Here is a 13786-nt window from a genome sequence, read left to right as displayed (position 1 = left end):
GGGGTAGGCGCTCCCCCTACCTCATGGCCTCCTCTTTTGTGTCTTGACGTAGGGTCCAAGTCTCCTGGGTCTTGTTCGTTGAGAAAATCACATTCCCGAAGGTTTCATTCCGTTTGGACTCCGTTTGATATTCCTTTTCTTCGAAACCCTAAAACAGGCAAAAAAAACAACAATTTTGGGCTGGGCCTCCGGTTAATAGGTTAGTCCCAAAAATAATATAAAAGTGGATAATAAAGCCAAATAATGTCCAAAACAGTAGATAATATAGCATGGAGCAATCAAAAATTATAGATACGTTGGAGACGTATCACTCCTTGATGATTTGTCCTTCCTTTCCAAATCCTTGCTTCTCCATGATGTTCTTCGTTCATAATGGTCATCTCTACTTCTTCTCTCTCTAGGTGGTGATTCTTCTCTTCTACTTCTCCTTTTGGGTGAGTCTTCTCTTCTTTTGTAGGGAGCCATACACTCATTGGAGTAGTGTTCGGGTCTTCCACAATTGTAACAATTATGTTCACGACTCGAAGATCTTTTGTCATTGTAGGACCTTGACTTGGAACTCCTTTCCTTGCATCTACTCTTGTAGAACTTGTTGAAGTTCTTCACCATTAGGCTCAATTCTTCATTGAAGGCTTGTTTCTCACTTGATGATGTAGGAGCATCACATGAGGCTTTGTAAGCACCACTTGACTTGTCGTGAAGCTCTTCCTTATCCTTGAGTGACATCTCATGAGCAACAATTCTTCCAATGACTTCCGTTGGCTTGAGATCTTTGTAGTTGGGCATCATTTGGATCAATGTGCACACGGTATCATATTTTCCATCCAAGGCTCTTAGGATCTTATTGATGATGAATCTATCAGTCATCTCTTCACTTCCTAAGCCGGCAATCTCATTTGTGATGAGAGCGAGCCTAGAGTACATTTCAGCGACACCTTCACCATCCTTCATTTTGAACTTGTCAAGCTGACTTTGAAGCACATCCAATTTGGATTCCTTGACGGAGTCGGTACCCTCGTGCATATCAATCAAAGTATCCCAAATTTCCTTTGCATTCTCAAGACGGCTGATTTTTTTGAATTCTTCGGGGCACAATCCGTTGAAGAGAATATCACAAGCTTGAGCATTGTATTGTAGCATCTTTAACTCTTCCGCGGTAGCTTCACGGTTTGGTTCTCTCCCATCAAAGAATTCACCTTGCAAGCCAATACACACAATAGCGCCCAAACGGCGGGGTTATGTCCAAGAATATACATTTTCATCTTATGCTTCCAACTAGCAAAATTAGTACCATCAAAGTAAGGACCTCTACGGTGGTAATTTCCCTTGCTAGATGCCATACTCTCCTAGGTTGTGAAACCAAGGCTATGATCACCAAAAGCTATGGAAATCAAGGCAAATGGAGACCAAAGCTATGATACCACTAGTAGGATAAAAAGTATGTCTAGAGGGGGGGGGGTTATTAGACTACTTGACCAAATAAAAATCTAGCCTTTTCCCAATTTTAAGTCTTGGCAGATTTTAACAACTTAGCACAAGTCAAGCAATCAACCTACACATGCAAGTCTAAGAGTATAGCAGCGGAATGTAAAACATTGCACATGAAGGTAAAGGGAGGAGTTTGGAGGGAGCAAACGCAATTTAGACACGGAGATTTTTGGCGTGGTTCCGATAGGTGGTGCTATCATACATCCATGTTGGTGGAGACTTCAACCCACGAAGAGTAACGGTTGCGCGAGTCCACGGAGGGCTCCACCCACGAAGGGTCCACGAAGAAGCAACCTTGTCTATCCCACCATGGCCATCGCCCATGAAGGACTTGCCTCACTAGGGTAGATCTTCACGAAGTAGGCGATCTCCTTGCCCGTACAAACTCCTTGGTTCAACTCCACAATCTTGACGGAGGCTCCCAAGTGACACCTAACCAATCTAGGAGACACCACTCGCCAAAAGGTAATAGACGGTGTGTTGATGATGAACTCCTTGCTCTTGTGCTTCAAATGATAGTCTCCCCAACAAATCTCTCTCATATATTTGGATTTGGTGGAAAGATAATTTGAGTGGAAAGAAACTTGGGGAAGGCTAGAGATCAAGATTCAAATGGTTGGAATGGAATATCCTGGTCTCAACACATGAGTAGGTGGTTCTCTCTCAGAAAATGAATGCTAAAGTGTAGGCACATTATGACGGCTCTCCTTACTAATGAAGGAAGGGTGGAGGGGTATATATAGCCTCCACACAAAACCTAACCGTTACACACAATTTACCAAACTCGGTGGGACCGAATCAGAAAACTCGGTCATACCGATTCAGTTCAAAATGTGAATGTTAGGCTTTTTGGTGGGGCCGACATGTCAACTCGGTGGGACCAATTTCATTAGGGTTAGGGCATAACCTAATCTCGGTGAGACCGATTACACAAACTCGGTGGGACCAATTTTGGTAATAAGCTAAATAGAGAGTTGGTCAGGCAAACTCGGTGGGACCGAATCGCTCATTTCGGTGAGACCGAAACATTACGAAAGGGAAACAGAGGGTTTGCATTGCGAACTCGGTGGGACCGATCGGTCATCCCGGTTGGACCAAAATGTTACGAAGGGAAACAGAGAGTTTGCAATCCCATCTCGGTGAGACCGAGATCCCTATCGGTGAGACCGAAGTGACTAGGGTTTGTGGCAGTGGCTATGTCAAGTGAACTCGGTGGCACCGGATAGAACATTTCGATGGGGCCGAGTTTGACTTTTGGTTTGGGACATATGTGGATATGAGAAAGTGGTTGAGGGTTTTTGGAGCATATAACTAAGCACTTTGATCAAGCAAGCCATTAAGCAACACATCATCCCCTTCTAATAGTATTGGCTTTTCCTATGGACTCAATGTGATTTTCGATCACTAAAAGTAAACTATAGAGTCTTGAGCTTGAGCCAATATGTGTCCTTAGACTTTTGAGGGGTCCACAATCCTAATCCATGCCATGCCAATCATTGAACTTCCTTGAAATATTTACCTTGAAATAGCATTAGCTCAATGAGCTATATGTTGTTAATAATTACCAAAACCACCAGGGATAGTTGCACTTTCAGAGTTGAAGTTAATATTTCAAGCAAATGCCCGAATTGAGAGATATGAAGTCTCTAATAAGTTTTATAGCTGCAAGATGGAGGAGAATAGTTCTGTCAGTGAACATATACTCAGAATGTCTGGGTACCACAACCACTTGACACAATTGGGGGTTAATCCTCCTGATGATAGTGTCATTGACAGAGTTCTTCAATCACTGCCACCAAGCTACAAAAGCTTCGTGATGAACTATAATATGCAAGGGATGGATAAGACAATTCATGAGCTCTTCGCAATGCTAAAAGCTGCGGAGGTAGAAATCAAGAAGGAGCATCAAGTGTTGATGGTCAACAAGACCACTAGTTTCAAGATGAAGGGCAAAGGGAAGAAGGGGAACTTCAAGAAGAACTGCAAACAAGTTTCTGCTCAAGTGAAGAAGCCCAAGTCTGGACCTAAGCCTGAAACTGAGTGCTTCTACTACAAAGGGACTGGTAACGAGAAGCGGAACGGCCCCAAGTATTTGGCGGATAAGAAGGATGTCAAAGTGAAAGGTATATTTGATATACATGTTATTGATGTGTACCTTACTAATGCTCGCAGTAGCACCTGGGTATTTGATACTGGTTCTGTTGCTCATATTTGCAACTCGAAACATGGGCTACATATTAAGCGAAGATTGGCTAAGAATGAGGTTACGATGCACGTGGGAAATGGTTCCAAAGTCGATGTGATCACGGTCGACACGCTACCTCTACATCTACCTCGGGATTAGTATTAGACCTAAGTAATTGTTATTTGGTGCCAGCGTTAAGCATGAACATTATATCTGGATCTTGTTTGATGCGAGACAATTATTCATTTAAATCAGAGAATAATGGTCGTTCTATTTATATGAGTAATATCTTTTATGGTCATGCACCCTTGATGAGTGCTCTATTTTTATTAAATCTCGATGCTAGTGATACACATATTTTTTTGACTAACTACTACAAGGCACAGCCCCACAGTCTTTTATTCCATAGTGATACACATATTCATAGTATTGAAGCCAAAATATATAAGTTTAATAATGATAGTGCAACTTATTTGTGGCACTACCATTTAGGTCATATTGGTGTAAAGCGCATGAAAAAATCCATTCTGATGGGTTTTTGGAATCACTTGATTATGAATCACTTGATGCTTGCGAACCATGCCTCATGGGAAAGATGAGTAAGACTCCGTTCTTCAGAACAATGGAATGAGCGACGGACTTACTGAAAATAATACATACTGATGTATGTGGTCCCATGAGTGTTGATGCTCGTGGCGGGTATCGTTATTTTCTGGCCTTCACAGATGATTTCAGCAGATATGGGTATATCTACTTGATGAAACATAAGTCTGAAACATTTGAAAAGTTCAAAGAATTTCAGAGCGAAGTGGAAAATCATCGTAACAAGAAAATTAAGTTTCTACGATCTGATCATGGAGGTGAATATTTGAGTTATGAGTTTGGTCTTCATTTGAAACAATGTGGAATAGTTTCGCAACTCACGCCACCTGGAACACCACAGCGTAATGGTGTGTCCAAACATCGTAACCGCACTTTATTAGATATGGTGCGATCTATGATGTCTCTTACTGATTTACCACTATTGTTTTGGGGTTATGCTTTAGAGACGACTGCATTCATGTTAAATAGGGCATCATCGAAATCCGTTGAGATGACACCATATGAACTGTGGTTGGAAGAAACCCAAGTTGTCGTTTCTTAAAGTTTGGGGTTGTGATGCTTATGTGAAAAAGCTTCAACTTGATAAGCTCGAACCCAAATCGGAGAAATGTGTCTGCATAGGATACCCAAAGGAAACTGTTGGGTACACCTTCTATCATAGATCTGAAGGCAAGATATTCGTTGCTAAGAATGGATCATTTCTAGAGAAGGAGTTTCTCTCGAAAGAAGTGACTGGGTGGAAAGTAGAACTTGATGAGGTAACTGTACCGTCCCCCTTATTGGAAAGTAGTTCATCACAGAAATCAGTTCCAGTGATTCCTACACCAATTAGTAAGGAAGTTAATGATGATGATCATCAAACTTCTGATCAAGTTACTACCAAACCTCGTAGGTCAGCCAGAGAAAGATCTGCACCAGAGTGGTACGGTAATCATGTTCTGGAAGTCATACTACTTGACCATGACGAACCTACGAACTATGAGGAAGCGATGATGAGCCCAGATTCCGCAAAATGGCTTGCTGCCATGAAATCTGAGATGGGATCCATATATGAGAACAAAGTATGGACTTTGGTTGACTTGCCCGATGATCGGTGTCGGTGTCAAAACCGGCGGATCTCGGGTAGGGGGTCCCGAACTGTGCGTCTAGGCTGGATGGTAATAGGAGGTAGGGGACACGAAGTTTTACCCAGGTTCGGGCCCTCTTGATGGAGGTAAAACCCTACGTCATGCTTGATTAATATTGATGGTATGGGTAGTACAAGAGTAGATCTACCACGAGACCAGAGAGGCTAAACCCTAGAAGCTAGCCTACGGTATGATTGTATGTTGTGATTGTTGTCCTATGGACTAAAACCCTTCGGTTTATATAGACACCGGAGAGGGTTAGGGTTACACAAGGTCGGTTACAAAGGAGGAAATATCCATATACGTATCACCTAGCTTGCCTTCCACGCCAAGTAGAGTCCCATCCGGACACGAGACGAAGTCTTCAATCTTGTATCTTCTTAGTCTAACAGTCCTGCCAATGGAGATAGTCCGGCTGTCCGGAGACCCCCTAATCCAGGACTCCCTCAGTAGCCCCTGAACCAGGCTTCAATGACGATGAGTCCGGTGCGCAGTATTGTCTTCGGCATTGCAAGGCGGGTTCCTTCTCCGAATACATCACAGAAGAATTTGAATACGAGGATAGTGTTCGACCCTGCAAAATAAGTTCCACATTCCACCGTAGAGAGAATAATATTTTCGCAGATCTAATGACGTTATGTCATGGCCCGGTGATTATTCGAACCATTTCTTTTAACCAGCCCCGCACATAACGTGAGACAGTTTTTTGACACGTCTTGTCAAAGCAGAGATCGTGTCCCCTTATTACAGGATTCTCATCAATACGGGCATGGGTAACCCAACCGCGCCATCAATTGCGGCGCTTGGGGGATAAGCAAGTTTTACCAGGCAAGTGGGGACGCTTAGTTTCGTCCGCCCATATAAAGGGATAATGATTCACCTTTCTATCCACGCCTTCTTCCTCCTTTGCTCATCCACTCCCGCACACTCGAGCTCTAGCGCCCAAGTCCTCACTTCCATCTCAACCTTCTCCAACCATGTCCGGAGCGGGAGGCAAGTGGATGGTCTCCTCCGTCATGGAGGGAGACATCAAGAAACTGAGGAGAGCCGGATACCTGCCCGGCAACATCGCGCACTGGCTCCCAGATGAGGGGCAGCTCATCCCCACCCCCAGGGCCGATGAGAGGGTGGTATTCCTCACCCATTTCCTCCACGGACTGGGATTCCCTCTCCATCCCTTCGTCTGGGGCTCATGTTTTATTACGTCCTGGATTTCCATGATCTGGCCCCGAACTTCATCCTCAACATCTCGGCGTTTATCATCGTGTGCGAGGCCTTCTTTCGCATCAAGCCCCACTTTGGCTTATGGATGAAGACCTTCAACGTCAAGCCGAAGGTGGTGGGGGGCCGCCAGGCGGAGTGCGGGGGCGCCATGGTGGGCAAGATGCCCAACATAACATGGCTCGAGGGCTCCTTTGTGGAAACCATAAAGGGGTGGCAATCGGGGTGGTTCTATATCAGTGAGCCGCGCGACCCCGCATGGGTAGCGGCCCCTGAGTTCCGATCTGGCATCCCCATGCGGCTCACCTCCTGGAAAGAGAAGGGCCTGTCCTGGGGTAGTTCGAAAGAGCTGACCGGACTCCAAACATGTATTCAAAACATGGTGGACAAGAAGCTCAAGCTTGTCAACATAGTCCAGGTTATGCTCATCCGCCGGATACTCCCGTGCCAACAACGGGAGTTCACCTTGTGGGAGTTCAATCCGGCGCAACACCGAACTCTGAACAGGCTCTTCGACACGACTCATGAAGATGCCTGGAGGGTGCTGTTCAAAAGTGCCGAGGTCCCTCCCCCTATCACTGAGGATCGCAGATTCAGCGCGAAGCGCCAAGCCAGTGCGGTAACCTGCCTTACCTTTCACAGGATACTTATTTTTTATATAGATTGACTTTACGCGGGATCTAAACTCCCGGACCTTTGACAAGACTGGCAGAAGATGGCCAGACAGATCGATTATCTGGTTCCTTTGCCCGAAGGCCACGCCGACGCTCTTCTGGCGAAGATGCTGACTCCGGCCCCTTATAAGGTGCCGGAGAAGACCAAGAAGGCCAAGGGAACTCAAAAGAGTTCCCAACGCCAGGCGTCGTCGGACTCACCGTCCGATGACTCTGCGGCGCACTCTTCCCCTGAAGATGAGGAAGAGGAAGAAGATGCTCCCCCACCGACTGGGGGAGACAGGAAAAGGAAGGCCGCCCCAACTGGGGAGGCCGGAGGGTCCAAGAAGGGAAGGACTCTCCTTTCGGACAGCTCCATCGCCGCCGACGGAAGCGAAGATGAGTGGTTGCCCAGGGCCAAGCCCCAGGGGAGATCGTAAGTATTCGGATACCAAAGTTACCCATAGGGTTCCTTTGTCGCACTACTTTTCCTAACGCCAAACTCAATTGTGCAGTCCGCCCCAAGCCAAAATCGAGGTATCATCGGACGGCTCCCTGGGCTCGTCGGACATGGATAGCGATCCAGTCCCGACCGCCACCTCCCCTCATCCTGCCGATGACGCCAAGGTGTTGTCTCAAGAGGCACCGGATCGAGGGAAGATAGTCTCGGAGGCGCCTCAAGGCGACCTTCCGGACTTCGGGAGCCGCGGGGACGGGGCCCCCGAGAGCTCCGAGTTCGGCCCTCAGCTGAACACCATGCCGGACCCTCCAGCGGTTCCGGACTCGGGCAGGAGGCCTCCTTCTAAGGGGGGCAAAATGCCTGTGCCGGTGACCTTTGTCCATCCAGAGGCACCGGACCATCTGCTTGAAGCGCTTCGCAGCGCTTCCATCGACGAGGAGCACCGCACTATCATGAGTTCAGTGATCCAGAAGGTTCAGTCCGCCAAGAGCGGATTGACTGAAGCCTGTGCCAACCTTCTAACAGGCTTTGAGGTAAGTGTGTTTAAAATGTAGTAGAAATATTACCGCATAGACAGTAGCCCCTGATGCTTTGTTCGGTGTTCACAAAGAAAAGCCGGACAGAGGATCAAATAATATCCCAGGAGTCTAATATAAGTATGTCAATATGCATATGCAGGCTTCGCTGCTGGCGTCCGCCGCACTAACTGCGGAGGTCGCCGTACTGAAGCAGGACCTCGAGGGGTCCAAGAAAGAGCTCGGCCTTGCCAAGAGGCGGCTCGAGGAGAACAAGGGTAAGTAATACCCCGTCTATAGATATGTATATATAAAAAGGACGCAATTGCAAAATGACAGGATCGTTGTATGTTTGCCAGGGGCCACGACCGAGGTGGCGACCCTGAAGCAAGCGCTAACCAAGGCTGAAGATACAGCGGCCAAGGAGCGGACCGAGCGAGAGAAGCACGAGGCTCGGCTGGGTGAGGTGCAGCAAGAGCTCCAGGCTCTCGTGACAAAGCACGAGGCGTTGGAGCTTGACTCGAAGACGCGAGAGTCTGAGCTTGCCGCAGCCCTTGAGAGTGCAAAGAGTGCCAAGGCCGAGGCCCAGAAGGCCCTCCAGGAGATCGACGCGATGAAGAAGATAGCGGCGGGTAAGGCTTTCTATATGCAAAGTAAGCATGTAAAAGTAAATTACCGATTACTTACCCCGATCCGGAGCTCTTCAGGAGCATTCGCAGATTTGCCCTGCAGTGTGTCTGATGCTGCACAATTTTACCAGGCCGAGGACGGAAGCTCGACAGAGAAGCTGTTCTGTTCTCAGTATGCTGAGGCCGAACATCCGGTGCCGATGAGTGACCAGCTGAAGCAGATGGTTGAGCTACATAAGGCGGCCGATCAGGCCATGAAGGGCTTTATAGTTTGGCTGTGGCCTGGCGACGCCCTTCCGAACAGCTTCTTCGGCCTGGTGAGGCGGCTTGTGGATGCCTGCCCATGGCTGGAGGTCGTGAAGCGATCCGTCTGCATTGAAGGTGCACGCCGGGCTTTCGCCCGTGTAAAAATGCAGTGGGTCAAGCTAGATGCCGTGAAGCTGATCAAGGAGGGGCCGCCGGAGGGCAAGGAGCACCGCCACCCCGAGATGTATTACGAGAGTGTTCTGCCGGGTGCCCGTCTTATCACGGATGAGTGTTCGAAAGATGTAATATTTGAGTAAACTTGCTCGTTTTATCCTGTATTTATGAAAACTTGTTTCATATGCGCCATGCAACGCTTGTTTGAATTTAAAATATTACCTTCTGTTTGGCTGTTTATCCAATCTGAGAGATGGCTAGTCCTCGGCTTCTGCCCCCATGCCGCTAGTGCCGGGGTGTTCGGGATAAACCTGAGCACTCTTGTTCCCATATTTGGGTCCTTCGAGGGAGGTGCTCAGCACAATGACCAAGGCAACCGGACTAATATTGCTTTATCACTCTCACTTAGCCATAGAATTGTATAATTTTAAATTTCGGCGAAGCCCCTGGTATTCGGAAGGCCGAATTCGGGGCGCGATACACGCCTTTAAGCCGGACAGGGCCGGCCCCTCGCCCTAAGCGGCATAAGTCTTTAGGGACTCAAAAAACCTCGCTGAACCGTGACCAGTCTCTCACCTTATCATGACAGTCAGTTTTAGCTTTCTCTACTGAGGTGCTCAACTCGGCAGAACTGGGGCACAATCGCAGTAGTTCTCCTAGCGCTACCTTAGCCAATAGAGCGGAACGTAAGGTACCAAAACACAGGAGCCGGGCAAACCCAACATTTGAGCAAAGACATGATTCAGAGCTGATTCATATAATGCTATAAGTTCGGGGTGCCGCACTTGTGAAAGTGTTCGGACTTTTCACACCGCATTGTGGGGTACGTGAGCCCCTGGTGTATTGGTCGTACCAAAGTGTACGGTTGCAAGGCGTTGTTAATGAACACACGTATATATATATAATGCAATAATGGTCGTAATGTAATGCATTGTTTATTAAAAAGCTGCATTAAAGAAGAGTGATGCAGATAGTGCGATAAGCAAAAAGTAGGACTAAGTCCCTTCCAAGGGCGAGCTGAGGGATGATATGAAATCGGAGATCAACCTGGGAATTCCGTTGTATAAGTAATTGTCTGCCTCCTTGGTTGCTGCATCATGTGTTCGGCAATAGTGCTGCCGGTCAGTGTTTTCAAAGATTAAGGTCCTGAAAAAAGAAAAAAATAACCAAACGGGAAGCCCCTAGTGCGGTTTAGGCCGCGTTTTGGGGCGTGCCGCAGTTGTGCCCCCCTTCCCACATGTGCCCATGGTATTTTTAATGCGTAATTATGTACGCGTGGTACGAATATCGCCGTTGGGCTGGGATTGGGGTGGCCGTCGTATTGCTACGTGAGCTCAGATCGCGCCAGGCGGTCTATTTGCTGATTGCCTCGAGCACGCTTGAAGGTGTCCGGGCTTTGAAACGCCGAACTGGTTGATTGCCTTGAGAGGCTGCTTTGCGCTTCTGCTGCGAGGGCCGCGGTGTGCTCCTCTGTTCAGAGCGAGCGCTCTGTATTTCCATTGATTGTAATAACTCCGTGGGGTCCTGGCATCTTGAGCTTGAGGTATGCATAATGCGGTACCACATGGAACCTAGCAAATGCGGTTCGCCCGAGCAGCGCGTGATAACCACTACGGAACGGGACTATATCGAAGATTAACTCTTCGCTTCGGAAGTTATCCGGGGATCCGAAGACCACTTCCAGTGTAATTGAGCCTGTGCAATGGGCCTCTACGCCTGGAATAACGCCCTTAAAGGTCGTTTTTGTGGGTTTGATCCTTGAGGGGTCTATACCCATTTTGTGCACTGTGTCTTGATAAAGCAGGTTCAGGCTGCTGCCGCCGTCCATAAGAACTCGAGTGAGGTGAAGTCCGTCGATGATTGGGTCTAGGACCAGTGCGGCAAATCCTCCATGACGGATACTAGTGGGGTGGTCCCTGCGATCGAAGGTGATCGGGCAGGAGGACCAAGGGTTGAACTTTGGGGCGACTGGCTCCAACGCATATACGTCCTGGAGCGCACGCTTCCGCTCCCTCTTGGGGATGTGGGTTGCGTATATCATGTTCACCGTCCGCACTTGCGGGGGAAACCTCTTCTGTCCTCTAGTGTGCGGCTGCCGGGGTTCCTCCTCGTCATCGCAATGCGGCCCCTTGTCCTTGTTTTCGGCAATTAACTTGCCGGCCTGCTTGAACACCCAACAATCCTTGTTGGTGTGATTGGCTGGCTTGTCTGGGGTGCCGTGTATTTGACACGAGCGATCGAGTATACGGTCCAAGCTGGACGGACCCGGCGTACTTTGTTTGAATGGCTTTTTCCGCTGACCGGGTTTAGAGCCTTTCAATCCGGCATTGACTACCGTATCCTCAGTATTTTCGCTGTTAATGCGGTGCTTATGCTTGTTGCAACGTGACCTACTATTGCCGTCCTTGGTATCTAAGGTACCATGGTTTTTTGAGAGGTTATTACTGCGAGCCAGCCAGCTATCTTCTCCCGCACAAAAGTGGGTCATGAGCGTCGTGAGAGCTGCCATAGATTTCGGCTTTTCCCGACCAAGGTTCCGGGCTAGACACTCGTCTCAGATGTTGTGCTTGAAAGCCGCTAAGGCCTCCGCATCCGGACAGTCGACGATTTGATTTTTCTTTGTAAGGAACCGAGTCTAGAATTGCCTGGCCGACTCTTCTGGCCACTGAATTATGTGGCTCAAATCATCAGTGTCTAGTGGTCGCACATAAGTGCCCTGAAAGTTGTCGAGGAATGCGGCTTCCAGATCTTCCCAACAGCTAATGGAGTCCGCTAGCAAGCTGTTAAGCCAATGCCGTGCTGGTCCTTTGAGATTTTGTGGGAGGTATTTGATGGCGTGTAAGTCATCACCGCGGGCCATGTGGATGTGGAGGAGGAAGTCCTCAATCCATACTGCAGGATCTGTTGTATCGTCGTATGATTCAATGTTTACAGGTTGAAACCTTCTGGGAATTGATGTTCCATTACTTCGTCTGTGAAGCATAAGGGGTGTGCGGCGCCTCTGTATTGGGCTATATCTTGACGCAGCTCGAATGGGTCTTGCCCGCTGTGTTCGGCCCGGCCAGTTTTGCTTTTACTGTATCCAGCGTGACGGTTGTCGTCTCGCAGAGTGGTGCGCCCTCATGATCTGTAGATCGATCTTGAATGCTTTGCCTTGTCCTCCAACATGTCTCGCAGGTCTAGTGTATCTCCCCATCTCTTTTTATTTGAATGGTGTTGGGGGGGAGGCTGAGTTTTTGGCTGGAATGCCTCTCTATCGCGGCCATGAGGTGGCCGATCAGCCGTGTCATACGCTTCTTCCTCCAGTCGGGGTAGTAACCTGCGCCTTGGGTAACTCTTGGAGGGGCGCTCGAGTTTATATTCCTCGGCCACGAGGACTTCGGTCCATTTTTCAGCTAGCAGATCTTGATCAGCTTGAAGCTGCTCCTGCTTTTTCTTCAGGCTATTTGTCGTGGCCATAAGCTGGTGCTTGAAGCGCTCTTGTTCGACGGGATCCTCTAGGACGGCGAATTCATCGTCGCCGAGGCTTTCCTCGTCTTCGGAGGGGGGGATGTAATTGTCATCCTCCTCCTCTCCATCTGCCGCTCTCTCAGGAGAGCTGGCTCCTTCATCCTCCTGCTCTAAGTCTTCCTGGAGGGGATTGTTGTTGTCTTCGGCACTGTCCGGAGTATTATTATCTCCTGTGTCGGTATCACCACTTTTGCTTTGGCGGGACTTAGAGCGGCGCCGCTGACGTAGGCGCTTGGGTTGCTTCTTGGAGGGGTCATCCTCCGATATCTCGTCGCCATTGCCTTCATTGGGTGTATCCACCATGTATATGTCATATGACGAGGTGGTTTTCCAGTGCCCTATAGGTGCTGGTTCATGTTCGTCTCCTACATCGCCGTCCATACCGTCGATGTCTTCAGAGTCGAAGTCGAGCATGTCGGTTAAATGATTGTCAGTGGCTACATAGTGGGTGGTGGGTGGGCGTCGAATTTCTTCGTCGTCCGCATCCCAATCCTGTTGGCCATAATCCGGCCAGGGCTCTCCTAACAAAGAGAGAGACCTTAGTGAATTCAGAATGTCGCCAAAGGGCGAGTGCTGAAAGATATCTGTGGCGGTGAATTCCATAATCGGCGCCCAATCGGATTCGATTGACAGGGGCACGGGTGGTTCGGAGTTAGAAAAAGGGTCCAGCACCTTGGTGTCACGGGCTGCGCAGAGGATTATGCTGGTGTTTGGCTTGATCGCCGTTGAGCTTGCAGCCCCTGAGGTAGTGTCTAACCACCCGTCCTTGATTGGCGTAGTTGGCTCCGAGCTAAGGGTCGGAGCTGATGCGGGCGCGGCCGCTGGGGTATTGTTCGGCGACAGAGCTAGGTCATACCCATCGCGACAGTGCGGCGTGCCCGGCTGTGGCTCGAATCCGTCGAAGATCAAGTCTCTACGGATGTCGGCCGTGTAGTTCAAACTTCCAAATCTGACCTGATGGCCAGGGGCGTAGCT

Source organism: Triticum dicoccoides, chromosome 4A, assembly GCF_002162155.2.
Source record: "Triticum dicoccoides isolate Atlit2015 ecotype Zavitan chromosome 4A, WEW_v2.0, whole genome shotgun sequence".
Classification (NCBI taxonomy): Eukaryota; Viridiplantae; Streptophyta; class Magnoliopsida; order Poales; family Poaceae; genus Triticum; species Triticum dicoccoides.
This window is presented reverse-complemented; position numbering follows the sequence as displayed.